Raw genomic sequence first — 22,142 nt, forward strand, 5'->3', positions numbered from 1 at the left:
TTTTTGGGATATTCTGAGCTCTCTGACACAGTTCTTGGTCCACCAACATTTTCTGGACTTAAGGGGGTCTAGGATGCCTGTAAACACCTTTTTTGGGCCTCCAAAGTTTTCTGCATTTTTGCAGGCCTAAAATGCGGTTAAGGCCTTTTTTGAGCTGCTAACATATTCTTAACTTTCAGGGGTGTAGGATGCACTTTTCGTGACAAAAATATTTTTGGGAATTTCAGTGGTCTAGGATGCGGGTTAATGCCCCTTTCAGGCTGCACATGTTTTTGGGACATTCAGAGCTCTCTGATGCAGTTTTGGGGCCACCAACATTTTCTCGACTTTAGGGGGTCTAGGATGCCTAAAAACACCTTTTTTTGGGCCTCCAAAGTTTTCTAAATTTTTTCAGGCCTAAAATGCGGTTAAGGCCTTTTTTGAGCTGTAACATATTCTGAACTTTCAGGGGTGTAGGATGCATTTTCCGTGCCAAAATTATTTTTGGGAATTTCAGTGGTGTAGGATGCGGGTTAATGCCCCTTTCAGGCTGCAAATGTTTTTGGGACATTCAGAGCTCTCTGAGGCAGTTTTTGGGCCACCAGCATTTTCTGGACTTTAGGGGGTCTAGAATGCCTTTAAACCCCTTTTTTGGGCCTCCAAAGTTTTCTACATTTTTGCAGGCCTAAAATGCCTTTTAAGGCCTTTTTTGGGCTGCTAACATATTCGGAACCTTCACGGATGTAAGATGCATTTTTCGTGGAAAAAATATTTTTGGGAATTTCAGTGGTCTAGGATGCGGGTTAATGCCCCTTTCAGGTTGCAAATGTTTTTGGGACATTCAGAGCTCTCTTACACAGTTTTTGGGCCACCAACATTTTCTGGACTTTAGGGGGTCTAGGATGCCTGTATAGCCCTTTTTTGGGCCTCCAAAGTTTTCTACATTTTTGCAGGCCTAAAATGCATTTTGGGCTGCTAACATATTCTGAACTTTCACGGATGTAAGATGCATTTTTCGTGGAAAAAATATTTTTTGGAATTTCAGTGGTCTAGGATGCGGGTTGATGCCCATTTTAGGCTGCAAATGTTTTTGGGATATTCTGAGCTCTCTGACACAGTTCTTGGTCCACCAACATTTTCTGGACTTAAGGGGGTCTAGGATGCCTGTAAACACCTTTTTTGGGCTTCCAAAGTTTTCTGCATTTTTGCAGGCCTAAAATGGATTTTAAGGCCTTTTTTGGGCTGCTAACATATTCTGAACCTTCACGGATGTAAGATGCATTTTTCGTGGAAAAAATATTTTTGGGAATTTCAGTGGTCTAGGATGCGGGTTAATGCCCCTTTCAGGTTGCAAATGTTTTTGGGACATTCAGAGCTCTCTTTCACAGTTTTTGGGCCACCAACATTTTCTGGACTTTAGGGGGTCTAGAATGCCTGTAAACCCCTTTTTTGGGCCTCCAAAGTTTTCTACATTTTTGCAGGCCTAAAATGCATTTTGAGGCCTTTTTTGGATGTAAGATGCATTTTTCGTGGAAAAAATATTTTGGGGAATTTCAGTGGTGTAGGATGCGGGTTAATGGCCCTTTGAGGCTGCAAATGTTTTTGGGACATTCAGAGCTCTCTGATGCAGGTTTTGGGCCACCAACATTTTCTGGACTTTAGGGGATTTAAGATGCCTGTAAACACGTTTTTTGGGCCTCCAAAGTTTTCTAAATTTTTGCAGGCCTAAGATGCGGTTAAGGCCTTTTTTGGACTGCAAACATATTCTGAACTTTCAGGGCTGTAGGATGCATTTTTCATGCCAAAATTATTTTTAGAATTTCAGTGTTCTAGGATGTGGGTTAATGCCCCTTTGACGCTGCAAATGTTTTTGGGACATTCAGAGATCTCTGACGCAGGTTTTGGGCCACCACCATTTTCTGGACTTTAGGGGGTTTAAGATGCCTGTAAACCCCTTTCTTGGGCCTCCAAAGATTTCAACATTTTTGCAGGCCTAAGATGCATTTTAAAGCCTTTTTCGGGCTGCTAACATATTCTTAACTTTCAGGGGTGTGGGATGCATTTTTAGAGATAAAAATATTTTTGGGAATTTCAGTGGTCTAGGATGCGGGTTAATGCCCATTTTAGGCTGCAAATGTTTTTGGGACATTCAGAGCTCTGTGACGCAGGTTTTGGGCCACCAACATTTTCTGGACTTTAGGGGGTTTAAGATGCCTGTAAACACCTTTTTTGGGCCTCCAAAGTTTTCTAAATGTTTCCAGACCTAAGATGCGGTTAAGGCCTTTTTTGGACTGCAAACATATTCTGAACTTTCAGGGCTGTAGGATGCATTTTTCGTGCCAAAATTATTTTTTGAATTTCAGTGGTCTAGGATGTGGGTTAATGCCCCTTGAGGCTGCAAATGTTTCTGCGACATTCAGAGCTCTCTGACCCCGTTTTTTTAGACAACCTTCCTTTTCTGGACTTTAGGGGGTCTAGGATGCCTGTAAACCCCTTCTTTGGGCCTCGAAAGATTTCAAAATTTTTGCAGGCCTAAGATGCATTTTAAAGCCTTTTTTGGGCTGCTAACATATTCTTAACTTTCACGGATGTAAGATGCATTTTTCGTGGAAAAAATATTTTTGGGAATTTCAGTGGTCTAGGATGCGGGTTAATGCCCCTTTTAGGCTGCAAATGTTTTTGGGACATTCTGAGCTCTCTGACGCAGTTTTTTGGCCACCAAAATTTTCTGGACTTTAGGGGGTCTAGGATGCCTGTAAGCCCCTTTTTTGGGCCTCCAAAGTTTTCTACATTATTGCAGGCCTAAGATGCATTTTAAGGCCTTTTTTGGGCTGCTAACATATTCTGAACGTTCACGGATGTAAAATGCATTTTTCGTGGAAAAAATATTTTTGGGAATTTCAGTGGTATAGGATGCGGGTTAATGCCCCTTTCAGGGTGCAAATGTTTTTGGGACATTCTGAGCTCTCTGACACAGTTTTTGGGCCACCAACATTTTCTGGACTTTAGGGGGTCTAGGATGCCTGTAAACCCCTTTTTTGGGCTTCCAAAGTTTTCTACATTTTTGCAGGCCTAAAATGTGGTTAAGGCCTTTTTTGGGCTGCTAAGATATTCTTAACTTTCAGGGGTGTAGGATGCATTTTTCATGCCAAAATATTTTTTGGAAAATTCAGTGGTGTAGGATGCGGGTTAATGCCCCTTTGACGCTGCAAATGTTTTTGGGACATTCAGAGCTCTCTGAAGCAGGTTTTGGGCCACCAACATTTTCTGGACTTTAGGGGGTTTAAGAGGCCTGTAAACTGCTTTTTTGGGCCTCCAAAGATTTCAACATTTTTTCAGGCCTAAGATGCATTTTAAAGCCTTTTTGGGCTGCTAACATATTCTTAACTTTCAGGGGTGTGGGATGCATTTTTAGAGATGAAAATATTTTTGGGAATTTCAGTGGTCTAGGATGCGGGTTAATGCCCCTTTTAGGCTTCAAATATGTTTGGGACATTCAGAGCTCTCTGACACAGTTTTTGGGTGCCAACAGTGTCTGGACTTTAGGGGGTCTAGGATGCCTGTAAACCCCTTTTTTGGGCCTCCAAAGTTTTCTACATTTTTGCAGGCCTAAAATGCATTTTAAGACTTTTTTGGGCTGCTAACATATTCTGAACTTTCACGGATGTAAGATGCATTTTTTGTGGAAAAAATATTTTTTGGAATTTCAGTGGTCTAGGATGCGGGTTAATGCCCATTTTAGGCTGCAAATGTTTTTGGGATATTCTGAGCTCTCTGACACAGTTCTTGGTCCACCAACATTTTCTGGACTTAAGGGGGTCTAGGATGCCTGTAAACACCTTTTTTGGGCCTCCAAAGTTTTCTGCATTTTTGCATTCCTAAGATGCATTTTAAGGCCTTTTTTGGGCTGCTAACATATTCTGAACGTTCACGGATGTAAGATGCGTTTTTCGTGACAAAAATATTTTGGGGAATTTCCGTGGTCTAGGATGCGGGTTAATGCCCCTTTCAGGCTGCAAATGTTTTTGGGACATTCAGAGCTCTCTGATGCAGTTTTTGGGCCACCAACATTTTCTGGACTTTAGAGGGTCTAGGATGCCTAAAAACACCTTTTTTTGGGCCTCCAAAGTTTTCTACATTTTTTCAGGCCTAAGATGTGGTTAAGGCCTTTTTTGGGCAGGAACATATACTGAACCTTCAGGGGTGTAGGATGCATTTTCCGTGCCAAAATTATTTTTGGAATTTCAGTTGTCTAGGATGTGGGTTAATGCCCCTTTGAGGCTGCAAATGTGGTTGGGACATTCAGCGCTCTCTGACCCCGTTTTTAGGCCACCATAATTTTCTGGACTTTAGGGGGTCTAAGATGCATGTAAACCCCTTTTTTGGGCCTCCAAAGATTTCAACATTTTTGCAGGCCTAAGATGCATTTTAAGGCCTTTTTTGGGCTGCTAACATATTCTTAACTTTCAGGGGTGTAGGATGCATTTTTCGTGCCAAAATTATTTTTGGAAATTTCACTGGTCTACGAAGCGGGTTAATGCCCCTTTCAGGCTGCAAAAGTTTTTGGGACATTCAGAGCTCTCTGATGCAGATTTGGGGCCACCAACATTTTCTGGACTTTAGGGGGTCTAGGATGCCTAAAAACACCTTTTTTTGGGCCTCCAAAGTTTTCTAAATTTTTTCAGGCCTAAAATGCGGTTAAGGCCTTTTTTGAGCTGCTAACATATTCTGAACTTTCACGGATGTAAGATGCATTTTTCGTGGAAAAAATATTTTGGGGAATTTCAGTGGTCTAGGATGCGGGTTAATGCCCCTTTTAGGCTGCAAATGTTTTTGGGACATTCTGAGCTCTCTGACACAGTTTTTGGGCCACCAACATTTTCTGGACTTTAGGGGGTCTAGGATGCCTGTAAACCCCTTTTTTGGGCTTCCAAGGTTTTCTACATTTGTGCAGGCCTAAGATGTGGTTAAGGCCTTTTTTGGACTGCAAACATATTCTGAACTTTCATGGCTGTAGTATGCATTTTTTGTGCCAAAATAATGTTTGGAAACTTCAGTGGTGTAGGATGCGGGTTAATGCCCCTTTGAGGCTGCAAATGTGTTTGGGACATTCAGAGCTCTCTGACACAGTTTTTGGGTGCCAACATTTTCTGGACTTTAGGGGGTCTAGGATGCCTGGAAACCCCTTTTTGGGCCTCCAAAGTTTTCTACATTTTTGCAGGCCTAAAATGTATTTTGGCCTTTTTTGGGCTGCTAACATATTCTGAACTTTCACAGATGTAAGATGCATTTTTCGTGGAAAAATATTTTTGGGAATTTCAGTGGTCTAGGATGCGGGTTAATGCCCCTTTTAGGCTGCAAATGTTTTTGGGACATTCTGAGCTCTCTGACGCAGCTTTTGGGCCACCAAAGTTTTCTGGACTTTAGGGGGTCTAGGATGCCTGTAAACCCCTTTTTTGGGCCTCCAAAGTTTTCTACATTTTTGCAGTCCTAAAATGCATTTTAAGGCCTTCTTTGGGTTGCTAACATATTCTGAACTTTCACGGATGTAAGATGCATTTTTCGTGGAAAAAATATTTTTGGGAATTTCAGTGGTCTAGGATGAGGGTTAATGCCCCTTTTATGCTGCAAATGTGTTTGGGACATTCAGAGCTCTCTGACACAGTTTGTGGGCGCCAACATTTTCTGGACTTTAGGGGCTCTAGGATGCCTGTAAACCCCTTTTTTGGGCCTCCAAAGTTTTCTACATTTTTTCAGGCCTAGGATGCGGTTAAGGACTTTTTTGGACTGCAAACATATTCTGAACTTTCATGGCTGTAGGATGCATTTTTCGTGCCAAAATTATTTTTTGAATTTCAGTGGACTAGGATGTGGGTTAATGCCCCTTTGAGGCTGCAAATGTATTTGGGACATTCAGAGCTCTCTGACACAGTTTTTGGGTGCCAACATTTTCTGGACTTTAGGGGGTCTAGGATGCCTGGAAACCCCTTTTTTGGGCCTCCAAAGTTTTCTACATTTTTGCAGGCCTAAAATGTATTTTGGCCTTTTTTGGGCTGCTAACATATTCTGAACTTTCACAGATGTAAGATGCATTTTTCGTGGAAAAATATTTTTGGGAATTTCAGTGGTCTAGGATGCGGGTTAATGCCCCTTTTAGGCTGCAAATGTTTTTGGGACATTCTGAGCTCTCTGACGCAGTTTTTGGGCCACCAAAGTTTTCTGGACTTTAGGGGGTCTAGGATGCCTGTAAACCCCTTTTTTGGGCCTCCAAAGTTTTCTACATTTTTGCAGTCCTAAAATGCATTTTAAGGCCTTCTTTGGGTTGCTAACATATTCTGAACTTTCACGGATGTAAGATGCATTTTTCGTGGAAAAAATATTTTTGGGAATTTCAGTGGTCTAGGATGAGGGTTAATGCCCCTTTTATGCTGCAAATGTGTTTGGGACATTCAGAGCTCTCTGACACAGTTTGTGGGCGCCAACATTTTCTGGACTTTAGGGGCTCTAGGATGCCTGTAAACCCCTTTTTTGGGCCTCCAAAGTTTTCTACATTTTTTCAGGCCTAGGATACGGTTAAGGCCTTTTTTGGGCTGCTAACATATTCTTAACGTTCAGGGGTGTAGGATGCATTTTTCGTGCCAAAATTATTTTTGGGAATTTCAGTCGTCTATGAAGCGGGTTAATGCCCCTTTCAGGCTGCAAATGTTTTTGGGACATTCAGTGCTCTCTGACACAGTTTTTGGTCCAACAACATTTTCTGGATTTAAGGGGGTTTAGGATGCCTGTAAACCCCTTTTTTGGTCCTCCAAAGTTTTCTACATTTTTGCAGGCCTTAGATGCATTTAAAGGCCTTTTTTGGGCTGCTAACATATTCTCAACGTTCACGGATGCAAGATGCATTTTTTGGGGAAAAAATATTTTTGGGAATTTCAGTGGTCTAGGATGCGGGTTAATTCCCCTTTTAGGCTGCAAATGTGTTTGGGACATTCGAGCTCTCTGACACAGTTTTTGGGTGCCAACACTTTCTGGACTTTAGGTGGTCTAGGATGCCTGTAAACCCCTTTTTTGGGCCTCCAAAGTTTTCAACATTTTTGCAGGCCTAAGATGCATTTTAAGGCCTTTTTTGGGCTGCTAACATATTCTTAACTTGCAGGGGTGTAGGATGCATTTTTCGTGCCAAAATAATTTTTGGAAACTTCAGTGGTCTAGGATGCGGGTTAATGCCCCTTTGAGGCTGCAAATGTTTTTGGGAGAATGTCTACATTTTTTGCAGGCCTAAGCTGCAGTTAGGCCTTTTTTGGGCTGTAACATATTCTGAACTTTCAGGGGTGTAGGATGCATTTTTCATGCCAAAATTATTTTTGGAAATTTCAGTGGTCTAGGATGCGGGTTAATGCCCCTTTCAGGCTGCAAATGTTTTTGGGACATTCTGAGCTCTCTGACACAGTTTTTGGGCCACCAACATTTTCTGGACTTTAGGGGGTCTAGGATGCCTGTAAACCCCTTTTTTGGGCTTCCAAGGTTTTCTACATTTGTGCAGGCCTAAGATGTGGTTAAGGCCTTTTTTGGACTGCAAACATATTCTGAACTTTCATGGCTGTAGTATGCATTTTTTGTGCCAAAATAATGTTTGGAAACTTCAGTGGTGTAGGATGCGGGTTAATGCCCCTTTGAGGCTGCAAATGTTTTTGGGACATTCAGAGCTCTCTGACGCAGGTTTTGGGCCACCAACATTTTCTGGACTTTAGGGGGTTTAAGATGCCTGTAAACACCTTTTTTGGGCCTCCAAGGTTTTCTACATTTTTGCAGGCCTAAGATGCGGTTAAGGACTTTTTTGGACTGCAAATATATTCTGAACTTTCATGGCTGTAGGATGCATTTTTCGTGCCAAAATTATTTTTTGAATTTCAGTGGACTAGGATGTGGGTTAATGCCCCTTTGAGGCTGCAAATGTGTTTGGGACATTCAGAGCTCTCTGACACAGTTTTTGGGTGCCAACATTTTCTGGACTTTAGGGGGTCTAGGATGCCTGGAAACCCCTTTTTTGGGCCTCCAAAGTTTTCTACATTTTTGCAGGCCTAAAATGTATTTTAAGGCCTTTTTTGGGCTGCTAACATATTCTGAACTTTCACGGATGTAAGATGCATTTTTCGTGGAAAAATATTTTTGGGAATTTCAGTGGTCTAGGATGAGGGTTAATGCCCCTTTTATGCTGCAAATGTGTTTGGGACATTCAGAGCTCTCTGACACAGTTTGTGGGTGCCAACATTTTCTGGACTTTAGGGGCTCTAGGATGCCTGTAAACCCCTTTTTTGGGCCTCCAAAGTTTTCTACATTTTTTCAGGCCTAGGATACGGTTAAGGCCTTTTTTGGGCTGCTAACATATTCTTAACGTTCAGGGGTGTAGGATGCATTTTTCGTGCCAAAATTATTTTTGGGAATTTCAGTCGTCTATGAAGCGGGTTAATGCCCCTTTCAGGCTGCAAATGTTTTTGGGACATTCAGAGCTCTCTGACACAGTTTTTGGTCCAACAACATTTTCTGGATTTAAGGGGGTCTAGGATGCCTGTAAACCCCTTTTTTGGTCCTCCAAAGTTTTCTACATTTTTGCAGTCCTTAGATACATTTTAAGGCCTTTTTTGGGCTGCTAACATATTCTCAACGTTCACGGATGCAAGATGCATTTTTTGGGGAAAAAATATTTTTGGGAATTTCAGTGGTCTAGGATGCGGGTTAATTCCCCTTTTATGCAAACAAAGGGGGGTCTGGGAATCTCTCTACCAGCACAAACACAGTCCAATGACCTGTTCTTGGGTGAATAACCCCTGGGAGAGACTCTACCAAGTCTTTAGCTCACTGTCCTTTTCACAGAGAAGACATTTCCCCGCATATCAGCCTTTGTCCTGCCCAGCGGCAGTCCAGCACCGAAATGCTAGGCAATTCTCCTCTGAACAAGAGTACCATCAGTAACCCCATACACGTGTTTCAGTCTTGTTGGGCATCATCAGTGAGGTGAAACTGTTGCCTCTCTAAGAACAGTGAGCAAGGGGTCCACGTCTGGATTGCCCTGTTAACTTAGGGTGAAACCCAAAGTTAATGTATGCAAACAAAGGGGGGTCTGGGAATCTCTCTACCAGCACAAACACAGTCCAATGACCTGTTCTTGGGTGAATAACCCCTGGAAGAGACTCTACCAAGTCTTTAGCTCACTGTCCTTTTCACAGAGAAGAAATTTCCCCGCATATCAGCCTTTGTCCTGCCCAGCGGCAGTCCAGCACCGAAATGCTAGGCAATTCTCCTCTGAACAAGAGTACCATCAGTAACCCCATACACGTGTTTCAGCCTTGTTGGGCATCATCAGTGAGGTGAAACTGTTGCCTCTCTAAGAACAGTGAGCAAGGGGTCCACGTCTGGATTGCCCTGTTAACTTAGGGTGAAACCCAAAGTTAATGTATGCAAACAAAGGGGGGTCTGGGAATCTCTCTACCAGCACAAACACAGTCCAATGACCTGTTCTTGGGTGAAAAACCCCTGGGAGAGACTCTACCAAGTCTTTAGCTCACTGTCCTTTTCACAGAGAAGAAATTTCCCCTCATATCAGCCTTTGTCCTGCCCAGCGGCAGTCCAGCACCGAAATGCTAGGCAATTCTCCTCTGAACAAGAGTACCATCAGTAACCCCATACACGTGTTTCAGCCTTGTTGGGCATCATCAGTGAGGTGAAACTGTTGCCTCTCTAAGAACAGTGAGCAAGGGGTCCACGTCTGGATTGCCCTGTTAACTTAGGGTGAAACCCAAAGTTAATGTATGCAAACAAAGGGGGGTCTGGGAATCTCTCTACCAGCACAAACACAGTCCAATGACCTGTTCTTGGGTGAATAACCCCTGGGAGAGACTCTACCAAGTCTTTAGCTCACTGTCCTTTTCACAGAGAAGAAATTTCCCCGCATATCAGCCTTTGTCCTGCCCAGCGGCAGTCCAGCACCGAAATGCTAGGCAATTCTCCTCTGAACAAGAGTACCATCAGTAACCCCATACACGTGTTTCAGCCTTGTTGGGCATCATCAGTGATGCCCCCTCTGTTTAGCTTACTAAGTAACTTTGGGTCTCACCCTAAGTTACTAGGGGAATCCAGACGTGGACCCCTTGCTCACTGTTCTTAGAGGGGTGCAGCTTCACCTCACTGATGATGCCCAACAAGGTTGAAACACGTGTATGGGGTTGCTGTGGTACTCTTGTTCAGAGGAGAATTGCCTAGCATTTCGGTGCTGGACTGCCCCTGGGCAGGACAAAGACTGATATGTGGGGAAATTTATTTTCTGTGAAAAGAACAGTGAGCTAAATACTTGGCTGAGACTCTCCCAGGGGCCATCCACCCAAGAACAAGTCAATGGGCTGTGTTCGTGCTGGTAGAGAGTTTCCCAGACCCCCCTCTGTTTAGCTTACTAAGTAACTTTGGGTCTCACCCTAAGTTACTAGGGGAATCCAGACGTGGACCCCTTGCTCACTGTTCTTAGAGGGGCGCAGCTTCACCTCACTGATGATGCCCAACAAGGTTGAAACACGTGTATGGGGTTGCTGTGGTACTCTTGTTCAGAGGAGAATTGCCTAGCATTTCGGTGCTGGACTGCCCCTGGGCAGGACAAAGACTGATATGTGGGGAAATTTCTTTTCTGTGAAAAGAACAGTGAGCTAAAGACTTGGTTGAGACTCTCCCAGGGGCCATCCACCCAAGAACAAGTCAATGGGCTGTGTTCGTGCTGGTAGAGAGTTTCCCAGACCCCCCTCTGTTTAGCTTACTAAGTAACTTTGGGTCTCACCCTAAGTTACTAGGGGAATCCAGACGTGGACCCCTTGCTCACTGTTCTTAGAGGGGCGCAGCTTCACCTCACTGATGATGCCCAACAATGTTGAAACACGTGTATGGGGTTGCTGTGGTACTCTTGTTCAGAGGAGAATTGCCTAGCATTTCGGTGCTGGACTGCCCCTGGGCAGGACAAAGACTGATATGTGGGGAAATTTCTTTTCTGTGAAAAGAACAGTGAGCTAAAGACTTGGTTGAGACTCTCCCAGGGGCCATCCACCCAAGAACAAGTCAATGGGCTGTGTTCGTGCTGGTAGAGAGTTTCCCAGACCCCCCTCTGTTTAGCTTACTAAGTAACTTTGGGTCTCACCCTAAGTTACTAGGGGAATCCAGACGTGGACCCATTGCTCACTGTTCTTAGAGGGGCGCAGCTTCACCTCACTGATGATGCCCAACAAGGTTGAAACACGTGTATGGGGTTGCTGTGGTACTCTTGTTCAGAGGAGAATTGCCTAGCATTTCGGTGCTGGACTGCCCCTGGGCAGGACAAAGACTGATATGTGGGGAAATTTCTTTTCTGTGAAAAGAACAGTGAGCTAAAGACTTGGTTGAGACTCTCCCAGGGGCCATCCACCCAAGAACAAGTCAATGGGCTGTGTTCGTGCTGGTAGAGAGTTTCCCAGACCCCCCTCTGTTTAGCTTACTAAGTAACTTTGGGTCTCACCCTAAGTTACTAGGGGAATCCAGACGTGGACCCCTTGCTCACTGTTCTTAGAGGGGCGCAGCTTCACCTCACTGATGATGCCCAACAAGGTTGAAACACGTGTATGGGGTTGCTGTGGTACTCTTGTTCAGAGGAGAATTGCCTAGCATTTCGGTGCTGGACTGCCCCTGGGCAGGACAAAGACTGATATGTGGGGAAATTTCTTTTCTGTGAAAAGAACAGTGAGCTAAAGACTTGGTTGAGACTCTCCCAGGGGCCATCCACCCAAGAACAAGTCAATGGGCTGTGTTCGTGCTGGTAGAGAGTTTCCCAGACCCCCCTCTGTTTAGCTTACTAAGTAACTTTGGGTCTCACCCTAAGTTACTAGGGGAATCCAGACGTGGACCCCTTGCTCACTGTTCTTAGAGGGGCGCAGCTTCACCTCACTGATGATGCCCAACAAGGTTGAAACACGTGTATGGGGTTGCTGTGGTACTCTTGTTCAGAGGAGAATTGCCTAGCATTTCGGTGCTGGACTGCCCCTGGGCAGGACAAAGACTGATATGTGGGGAAATTTCTTTTCTGTGAAAAGAACAGTGAGCTAAAGACTTGGTTGAGACTCTCCCAGGGGCCATCCACCCAAGAACAAGTCAATGGGCTGTGTTCGTGCTGGTAGAGAGTTTCCCAGACCCCCCTCTGTTTAGCTTACTAAGTAACTTTGGGTCTCACCCTAAGTTACTAGGGGAATCCAGACGTGGACCCCTTGCTCACTGTTCTTAGAGGGGCGCAGCTTCACCTCACTGATGATGCCCAACAAGGTTGAAACACGTGTATGGGGTTGCTGTGGTACTCTTGTTCAGAGGAGAATTGCCTAGCATTTCGGTGCTGGACTGCCCCTGGGCAGGACAAAGACTGATATGTGGGGAAATTTCTTTTCTGTGAAAAGAACAGTGAGCTAGAGACTTGGTTGAGACTCTCCCAGGGGCCATCCACCCAAGAACAAGTCAATGGGCTGTGTTCGTGCTGGTAGAGAGTTTCCCAGACCCCCCTCTGTTTAGCTTACTAAGTAACTTTGGGTCTCACCCTGAGTTACTATGGGAATCCAGACGTGGACCCCTTGCTCACTGTTCTTAGAGGGGCGCAGCTTCACCTCACTGATGATGCCCAACAAGGTTGAAACACGTGTATGGGGTTGCTGTGGTACTCTTGTTCAGAGGAGAATTGCCTAGCATTTTGGTGCTGGACTGCCCCTGGGCAGGACAAAGACTGATATGTGGGGAAATTTCTTTTCTGTGAAAAGAACAGTGAGCTAAAGACTTGGTTGAGACTCTCCCAGGGGCCATCCACCCAAGAACAAGTCAATGGGCTGTGTTCGTGCTGGTAGAGAGTTTCCCAGACCCCCCTCTGTTTAGCTTACTAAGTAACTTTGGGTCTCACCCTAAGTTACTAGGGGAATCCAGACGTGGACCCCTTGCTCACTGTTCTTAGAGGGGCGCAGCTTCACCTCACTGATGATGCCCAACAAGGTTGAAACACGTGTATGGGGTTGCTGTGGTACTCTTGTTCAGAGGAGAATTGCCTAGCATTTCGGTGCTGGACTGCCCCTGGGCAGGACAAAGACTGATATGTGGGGAAATTTCTTTTCTGTGAAAAGAACAGTGAGCTAAAGACTTGGTTGAGACTCTCCCAGGGGCCATCCACCCAAGAACAAGTCAATGGGCTGTGTTCGTGCTGGTAGAGAGTTTCCCAGACCCCCCTCTGTTTAATTCCCCTTTTAGGCTGCAAATGTGTTTGGGACATTCGAGCTCTCTGACACAGTTTTTGGGTGCCAACATTTTCTGGACTTTAGGTGGTCTAGGATGCCTGTAAACCCCTTTTTTGGGCCTCCAAAGTTTTCTACATTTTTGCAGGCCTAAAATGCATTTTAAGGCCTTTTTTGGGCTGCTAACATATTCTGAACGTGCACGGATGCAAGATGCATTTTTCGTGGAAAAAATATTTTGGGGAATTTCAGTGGTCTAGGATGCGGGTTAATTCCCCTTTTAGGTTGCAAATGTGTTTGGGACATTCGAGCTCTCTGACACAGTTTTGGGGGCCAACATTTTCTGGACTTTAGGGGGTCAGGATGCCTGTAAACACCTTTTTTGGGCCTCCAAAGTTTTCTACATTTTTGCAGGCCTAAGATGAATTTTAAGGGCTTTTTTGGGCTGCTAACATATTCTTAACTTTCAGGGGTGTAGGATGCATTTTTCGTGCCAAAATAATTTTTGGAAACTTCAGTGGTCTAGGATGCGGGTTAATGCCCCTTTGAGGCTGCAAATGTTTTTGGGAGAATGTCTACATTTTTGCAGGCCTAAGATGCTGTTAAGGCCTTTTTTGGGCTGTAACATCTTCTGAACTTTCAGGGGTGTAGGATGCATTTTTCATGCCTAAATTATTTTTGGGAATTTCAGTGGTCTAGGATGCGGGTTAATGCCCTTTTCAGGCTCCAAATGTTTTTGGGACATTCAGAGCTCTCTGATACAGTTTTTTGGCCACCAACATTTTCTGGATTTAAGGGGGTCTAGGATGCCTGTAAACACCTTTTTTGGGCCTCCAAAGTTTTCTACATTTTTGCAGTCCTAAAATGCATTTTAAGGCCTTTTTTCGGCTGCTAACATATTCTTAACTTTCAGGGGTGTAGGATGCACTTTTCGTGACAAAAATATTTTTGGGAATTTCAGTGGTCTAGGATGCGGGTTAATGCCCCTTCTAAGCTGCAAATGTTTTTGGGACATTCAGAGCTCTCTGAGGCAGTTTTTGGGCCACCAATATTTTCTGGACTTTAGGGGATTTAAGAGGCCTGTAAACTGCTTTTTTGGGCCTCCAAAGATTTCAACATTTTTTCAGGCCTAAGATGCATTTTAAAGCCTTTTTGGGATGCTAACATATTCTTAACTTTCAGGGGTGTGGGATGCATTTTTAGAGATGAAAATATTTTTGGGAATTTCAGTGGTCTAGGATGCGGGTTAATGCCCCTTTTAGGTTTCAAATATGTTTGGGACATTCAGAGCTCTCTGACACAGTTTTTGGGTGCCAACAGTGTCTGGACTTTAGGGGGTCTAGGATGCCTGTAAACCCCTTTTTTGGGCCTCCAAAGTTTTCTACATTTTTGCAGGCCTAAAATGCATTTTAAGACTTTTTTGGGCTGCTAACATATTCTGAACTTTCACGGATGTAAGATGCATTTTTCGTGGAAAAAATATTTTTGGGAATTTCAGTGGTCTAGGATGCGGGTTAATGCCTATTTTAGGCTGCAAATGTTTTTGGGATATTCTGAGCTCTCTGACACAGTTCTTGGTCCACCAACATTTTCTGGACTTAAGGGGGTCTAGGATGCCTGTAAACACCTTTTTTGGGCCTACAAAGTTTTCTGCATTTTTGCATTCCTAAGATGCATTTTAAGGCCTTTTTTGGGCTGCTAACATATTCTGAACGTTCACGGATGTAAGATGCATTTTTCGTGACAAAAATATTTTGGGGAATTTCCGTGGTCTAGGATGCGGGTTAATGCCCCTTTCAGGCTGCAAATGTTTTTGGGACATTCAGAGCTCTCTGGTCCAGTTTTTGGGCCACCAACATTTTCTGGACTTTAGGGGGTCTAGGATGCCTAAAAACACCTTTTTTTGGGCCTCCAAAGTTTTCTACATTTTTTCAGGCCTAAGATGTGGTTAAGGCCTTTTTTGAGCAGGAACATATACTGAACCTTCAGGGGTGTAGGATGCATTTTCCGTGCCCAAATTATTTTTGGAATTTCAGTTGTCTAGGATGTGGGTTAATGCCCCTTTGAGGCTGCAAATGTGTTTGGGACATTCAGAGCTCTCTGACCCCGTTTTTAGGCCACCATCATTTTCTGGACTTTAGGGGGTCTAGGATGCCTGTAAACCCCTTTTTTGGGCCTCCAAAGATTTCAACATTTTTGCAGGCCTAAAATGCATTTTAAGGCCTTTTTTGGGCTGCTAACATATTCTTAACTTTCAGGGGTGTAGGATGCATTTTTCGTGCCAAAATTATTTTTGGGAATTTCACTGGTCTACGAAGCGGGTTAATGCCCCTTTCAGGCTGCAAATGTTTTTGGGACATTCAGAGCTCTCTGATGCAGTTTTGGGGCCACCAACATTTTCTGGACTTTAGGGGGTCTAGGATGCCTAAAAACACCTTTTTTTGGGCCTCCAAAGTTTTCTAAATTTTTTCAGGCCTAAAATGCGGTTAAGGCCTTTTTTGAGCTGTAACATATTCTGAACTTTCAGGGGTGTAGGATGCATTTTCTGTGCCAAAATTATTTTTTGGGAATTTCAGTGGTGTAGGATGCGGGTTAATGCCCCTTTCAGGCTGCAAATGTTTTTGGGACATTCTGAGCTCTCTGACACAGTTTTTGGGCCACCAACAATTTCTGGACTTTAGGGGGTCTAGGATGCCTGTAAACCCCTTTTTTGGGCTTCCAATGTTTTCTACATTTTTGCAGGCCTAAGATGTGGTTAAGGCCTTTTTTGGGCTGCTAAGATATTCTTAACTTTCAGGGGTGTAGGATGCATTTTTCGTGCCAAAATAATTTTTGGAAACTTCACTGGTGTAGGATGCGGGTTAATTCCCCTTTGAGGCTGCAAATGTTTTTGGGACATTCAGAGCTCTCTGAAGCAGGTTTTGGTCCACCAACATTTTCTGGACTTTAGGGGGTCTAGAATGCCTGTAAACCCCTTTTTTGGGCCTCCAAAGTTTTCTACATGTTTGCAGGCCTAAAATGCCCTTTAAGGCCTTTTTTGGGCTGCTAACATATTCTGAACTTTCACGGATGTAAGATGCATTTTTCGTGGAAAAAATATTTTTGGGAATTTCAGTGGTCTAGGATGCGGGTTAATGCCCCTTTCAGGTTGCAAATGTTTTTGGGACATTCAGAGCTCTCTTACACAGTTTTTGGGCCACCAACATTTTCTGGACTTTAGGGGGACTAGAATGCATGTAAACCCCTTTTTGGGCCTCCAAAGTTTTCTACATTTTTGCAGGCCTAAAATGCATTTTAAGGCCTTTTTTGGGCTGCTAACATATTCTGAACTTTCACGGATGTAAGATGCATTTTTCGTGGAAAAAATATTTTGGGGAATTTCAGTGGTCTAGGATGCGGGTTAATGCCCATTTTAGGCTGCAAATGTTTTTGGGATATTCTGAGCTCTCTGACACAGTTTTTGGGCCACCAACATTTTCTGGACTTTAGGGGGTATAGAATGCCTGTAAACCCCTTTTTGGGCTTCCAAAGTTTTTTACATTTTTGCAGGCCTAAAATGTGGTTAAGGCCTTTTTTGGGCTGCTAAGATATTCTTAACTTTCAGGGGTGTAGGAGCATTTTTCGTGCCAAAATAATTTTTGGAAACTTCAGTGGTCTAGGATGCGGGTTAATGCCCCTTTGAGGCTGCAAATGTTTTTGGGACATTCAGAGCTCTGTGACGCAGGTTTTGGGCCACCAACATTTTCTGGACTTTAGGGGGTTTAAGATGCCTGTAAATAACTTTTTTGGGCCTCCAAAGTTTTCTAAATTTTTCCAGGCCTAAGATGCGGTTAAGGCCTTTTTTGGACTGCAAACATATTCTGAACTTTCAGGGATGTAAGATGCATTTTTCGTGGAAAAAATATTTTTGGGAATTTCAGTGGTCTAGAATGCGTGTTAATGCCCCTTTTAAGCTTCAAATGTGTTTGGGACATTCAGAGCTCTCTGACATAGTTTTTGGGCCACCAAGATTTTCTGGACTTTAGGGGGTCTAGGATGCCTGTAAACCCCTTTTTTGGGCCTCCAAAGTTTTCTACATTTTTGCAGCCCTAAAATGCATTTTAAGGCCTTTTTTGGGCTGCTAACATATTCTGAACTTTCACGGATGTAAGATGCATTTTTCGTGGAAAAAATATTTTTTGGGAATTTCAGTGGTCTAGGATGCGTGTTAATGCCCCTTTTAAGCTTCAAATGTGTTTGGGACATTCAGAGATCTCTGACACAGTTTTTGGGCCACCAACATTTTCTGGACTTTAAGGGGTCTAGGATGCCTGTATACCCCTTTTTTGGGCCTCCAAAGTTTTATACATTTTTGCAGGCCTAAAATGCATTTTAAGGCCTTTTTTGGGCTGCTAACATATTCTGAACTTTCACGGATGTAAGATGCATTTTTCGTGGAAAAAATATTTTTGGGAATTTCAGTGGTCTAGGATGCGGGTTAATGCCCCTTTTAGGCTGCATATGTTTTTGGGACATTCTGAGCTCTCTGACGCAGTTTTTTGGCCACCAAAATTTTCTGGACTTTAGGGGGTCTAGGATGACTGTAAGCCCCTTTTTTGGGCCTCCACAGTTTTCTACATTATTGCAGGCCTAAGTTGCATTTTAAGGCCTTTTTTGGGCTGCTAACATATTCTGAACGTTCACGGATGTAAGATGCATTTTTCGTGGAAAAAATATTTTTTGGGAATTTCAGTGGTCTAGGATGCGGGTTAATGCCCCTTTCAGGGTGCAAATGGTTTTGGGACATTCAGCGCTCTCTGATAGTTTTTTGGCCACCAACATTTTCTGGACTTTAGGGGGTCTAGAATGCCTGTAAACCCCTTTTTTGGGCCTCCAAAGTTTTCTACATTATTGCAGGCCTAAGATGCATATTAAGGCCTTTTTTGGGCTGCTAACATTTTCTGAACTTTCATGGATGTAAGATACATTTTCCGTGGAAAAAATATTTTTGGGAATTTCAGTGGTCTAGGATGCGGGTTAATGCCCCTTTTAGGCTGCAAATGTTTTTTGGACATTCTGAGCTCTCTGATAGTTTTTTGGCCACCAACATTTTCTGGACTTTAAGGGGTCTAGAATGCCTGTAAACCCCTTTTTTGGGCCTCCAAAGTTTTCTACATTTTTGCATGCCTAAAATGCATTTTAAGGCCTTTTTTGGGCTGCTAACATATTCTGAACTTTCACGGATGTAAGATGCATTTTTCGTGGAAAAAATATTTTTGGGAATTTCAGTGGTCTAGGATGCGGGTTAATGCCCCTTTTAGGCTGCATATGTTTTTGGGACATTCTGAGCTGTCTGACGCAGTTTTCTGGCCACCAAAATTTTCTGGACTTTAGGGGGTCTAGGATGCCTGTAAGCCCCTTTTTTGGGCCTCCAAAGTTTTCTACATTATTGCAGGCCTAAGATGCATTTTAAGGCCTTTTTTGGGCTGCTAACATATTCTGAACGTTCACGGATGTAAGATGCATTTTTCGTGGAAAAAATATTTCTGGGAATTTCAGTGGTATAGGATGCGGGTTAATGCCCCTTTCAGGGTGCAAATGTTTTTGGGACATTCAGAGCGCTCTGATAGTTTTTTGGCCACCAACATTTTGTATACTTTAGGGGGTCTAGAATGCCTGTAAACCCCTTTTTTGGACCTCCAAAGTTTTCTACATTTTTGCAGGCCTAAAATGCATTTTAAGGCCTTTTTTGGGCTGCTAACATATTCTGAACTTTCACGGATGTAAGATGCATTTTTCGTGGAAAAAATATTTTTGGGAATTTCAGTGGTCTAGGATGCGGGTTAATGCCCCTTTTAGGCTGCATATGTTTTTGGGACATTCTGAGCTCTCTGATAGTTTTTTGGCCACCAACATTTTCTGGACTTTAAGGGGTCTAGAATGCCTGTAAACCCCTTTTTTGGGCCTCCAAAGTTTTCTACATTTTTGCAGGCCTAAAATGCATTTTAAGGCCTTTTTTGGGCTGCTAACATATTCTGAACTTTCACGGATGTAAGATGCATTTTTCGTGGAAAAAATATTTTTGGGAATTTCAGTGGTCTAGGATGCGGGTTAATGCCCCTTTTAGGCTGCATATGTTTTTGGGACATTCTGAGCTGTCTGACGCAGTTTTCTGGCCACCAAAATTTTCTGGACTTTAGGGGGTCTAGGATGCCTGTAAGCCCCTTTTTTGGGCCTCCAAAGTTTTCTACATTATTGCAGGCCTAAGATGCATTTTAAGGCCTTTTTGGGCTGCTAACATATTCTGAACATTCACGGATGTAAGATGCATTTTTCGTGGAAAAAATATTTTTGGGAATTTCAGTTGTCTAGGATGCGGGTTAATGCCCCTTTCAGGCTGCAAATGTTTTTGGGACATTCAGAGCTCTCTGATAGTTTTTTGGCCACCAACATTTTCTGGACTTTAGGGGGTCTAGAATGCCTGTAAACCCCTTTTTTGGGCCTCCAAAGTTTTCTACATTTTTGCAGGCCTAAAATGTATATTAAGGCCTTTTTTGGGCTGCTAACATATTCTGAACTTTCATGGATGTAAGATACATTTTTCGTGGAAAAAATATTTTTGGGCATTTCAGTGGTCTAGGATGCGGGTTAATTCCCCTTTTAGGCTGCAAATGTTTTTGGGACATTCTGAGCTCTCTGATAGTTTTTTGGCCACCAACATTTTCTGGACTTTAAGGGGTCTAGAATGCCTGTAAACCCCTTTTTTGGGCCTCCAAAGTTTTCTACATTTTTGCAGGCCTAAAATGCATTTTAAGGCCTTTTTTGGGCTGCTAACATATTCTGAACTTTCACGGATGTAAGATGCATTTTTCGTGGAAAAAATATTTTTGGGAATTTCAGTGGTCTAGGATGCGGGTTAATGCCCCTTTTAGGCTGCATATGTTTTTGGGACATTCTGAGCTCTCTGACACAGTTTTTTGGCCACCAAAATTTTCTGGACTTTAGGGGGTCTAGGATGCCTGTAAGCCCCTTTTTTGGGACTCCAAAGTTTTCTACATTATTGCAGGCCCAAGATGCATTTTAAGGCCTTTTTTGGGCTGCTAACATATTCTGAACGTTCACGGATGTAAGATGCATTTTTCGTGGAAAAAATATTTTTGGGAATTTCAGTGGTCTAGGATGCGGGTTAATGCCCCTTTCAGGCTGCAAATGTTTTTGGGACATTCAGAGCTCTCTGATAGTTTTTTGGCCACCAACATTTTCTGGACTTTAGGGGGTCTAGAATGCCTGTAAACCCCTTTTTTGGGCCTCCAAAGTTTTCTACATTTTTGCAGCCTAAAATGCATTTTAAGGCCTTTTTTGGGCTGCTAACATATTCTGAACTTTCACGGATGTAAGATGCATTTTTCGTGGAAAAAATATTTTTGGGAATTTCAGTGGTCTAGGATGCGGGTTAATGCCCCTTTTAGGCTGCAAATGTTTTTGGGACATTCAGAGCTCTCTGATAGTTTTTTGGCCACCAACATTTTCTGGACTTTAGGGGCTCTAGGATGCCTGTAAACCCCTTTTTTGGGCTTCCAAAGTTTTCTACATTTTTTCAGGCCTAGGATGCGGTTAAGGCCTTTTTTGGGCTGTAACATATTCTGAACTTTCGGGGTGTAGGATGCATTTTTCGTGCCAAAATTATTTTTGGGAATTTCAGTCGTCTACGAAGCGGGTTTATGCCCCTTTCAGGCTGCAATTGTTTTTGGGACATTTAGAGCTCTCTGACACAGCTTTTGGGCCACCAACATTTTCTTGAATTAAGGGGGTCTAGGATGCCTGTAAACACCTTTTTTGGGCCTCCAAAGTTTTCTATATTTTTGCACGCCTAAGATGCATTTTAAGGCCTTTTTTGGGCTGCTAACATATTCTGAACGTTCATGATTGCAAGATGCATTTTTCATGGAAAAATTTTTTTGGGGAATTTCAGTGGTCTAGGATGCGGGTTAATTCCCCTTTTAGGCTGCAAATGTGTTTGGGACATTCAAGCTCTCTGACACAGTTTTTGGGCCACCAATATTTTCTGGATTTTAGGGGGTCTAGGATGCATGTAAACAGCTTTTTTGGACCTCCAAAGATTTCTACATTTTGTAGGCCTAAGATACGGTTAAGGCCTTTTTTGGGCTGCTAACATATTCTTAACTTTCAGGGGTGTAGGATGCATTTTTCGTGCCAAAATTATTTTTGGGAATTTCTGTCATCTATGAAGCGGGTTAATGCCCCTTTCAGGCTCCAAATGTTTTTGGGGCATTCAGAGCTCTCTGACACAGTTTTTGGTCCAACAACATTTTCTAGATTTAAGGGGGTCTAGGATGCCTGTAAACACCTTTTTTGGGCCTCCAAAGTTTTCTACATTTTTTCAGGCCTAAGATGCATTTTAAGGCCTTTTTTGGGCTGCTAACATATTCTGAACGTTCACGGATGCAAGATGCATTTTTTGGGGAAAAAATATTTTTGGGAATTTCAGTGGTCTAGGATGCGGGTTAATTCCCCTTTTAGGCTGCAAATGTGTTTGGGACATTCGAGCTCTCTGACACAGTTTTTGGGTGCCAACATTTTCTGGACTTTAGGGGGTCTAGGATGCCTGTAAACCCCTTTTTGGGCCTCCAAAGTTTTCAACATTTTTGCAGGCCTAAGATGCATTTTAAGGCCTTTTTTGGGCTGCAAACATATTCTTAACTTTCAGGGGTGTAGGATGCATTTTTCCTGCCAAAATAATTTTTGGAAACTTCAGTGGTCTAGGATGCGGGTTAATGCCCCTTTCAGGCTGCAAATGTTTTTGGGACATTCAGAGCTCTCTGATAGTTTTTTGGCCACCAACATTTTCTGGACTTTAAGGGGTCTAGAATGCCTGTAAACCCCTTTTTTGGGCCT

Source organism: Ambystoma mexicanum, chromosome 5q (assembly GCF_040938575.1).
Source record: "Ambystoma mexicanum isolate Mex_15411 chromosome 5q, UKY_AmexF1_1, whole genome shotgun sequence".
NCBI classification, from domain to species: Eukaryota; Metazoa; Chordata; class Amphibia; order Caudata; family Ambystomatidae; genus Ambystoma; species Ambystoma mexicanum.